Raw genomic sequence first — 838 nt, forward strand, 5'->3', positions numbered from 1 at the left:
ACAATTATCATCATTAATATATCAGTGTAGCAATTTTTCACCAATAAAGGATGGCTTAAGAAATTAGAGAAATACTCAATATTTGTGGTTAGATCAAGATAATACATATGTCAATAATTTTCAAATGTATTTGTAAGTTTAATGCTTTGCTCATCAATTATCAATGGCACATTTCATAGACTTTAAAAATATAATTACAACATTCATAAAGAGGAACAGAAGATCAAGGATATCATGGAAATTTATGAAAAAGAAAAAAAAACCATAGTCCTAAATCTGAAATCATATTGTTAATCATTATAAATTCTAGTTGACATTGCGTAAAAGCTAGAAAAATAACTCAGTAGAATGGATTAGATGAGACAGAACCAGACATATATAGAAATTTAGTGTTTAATAAGTAGGATCACAAAATACTGAGGAAGTGCTTTCTTTGGCAGCACATATACTAAAATTGGAATGCTATAGAGAAGATTAGCATGGCCCCTGGCAAGGATGACATGCAAATTTGTGAAGTATTTAATATTTTTCAAATTAGGAGCAAGGAATAGTTTACTTGCCAGATCTATGGAGAAGGTAAGAATCTATGACCAAGCGAGATAGAGAACATTATGAAATGCAAAATGGATAATTTTTATTACATTATTATATTTTATTACATTATTGCACAAACAAAACCAATTCAACCAAGATCAGAAGGAAAGCAGAAAGATGGGAAACAGTTTTTACAGTAAATGTTTCTGGTAAAGGTCTAATTTCTGAAATATATAGAGACTTGAGTCAAATTTATAAGAATACTAGTTGTTCCCCAACTGATAAATGGTCAAAGGATACGAAT

The 838-nt window shown here is 29.2% G+C and overlaps 1 non-coding gene across 1 annotated transcript; it reads left to right on the top strand.

Moving 5' to 3' along the window:
- Window positions 1-424: 424 nt before the first annotated feature.
- Window positions 425-530, top strand: LOC114028301. The gene has a single exon (XR_003567346.1). It is a non-coding gene; the product is annotated as a U6 spliceosomal RNA (small nuclear RNA).
- Window positions 531-838: the final 308 nt, after the last annotated feature.

Source organism: Vombatus ursinus, unplaced genomic scaffold (genome assembly GCF_900497805.2).
Source record: "Vombatus ursinus unplaced genomic scaffold, bare-nosed wombat genome assembly UNPS02014874.1, whole genome shotgun sequence".
Taxonomy (NCBI): domain Eukaryota; kingdom Metazoa; phylum Chordata; class Mammalia; order Diprotodontia; family Vombatidae; genus Vombatus; species Vombatus ursinus.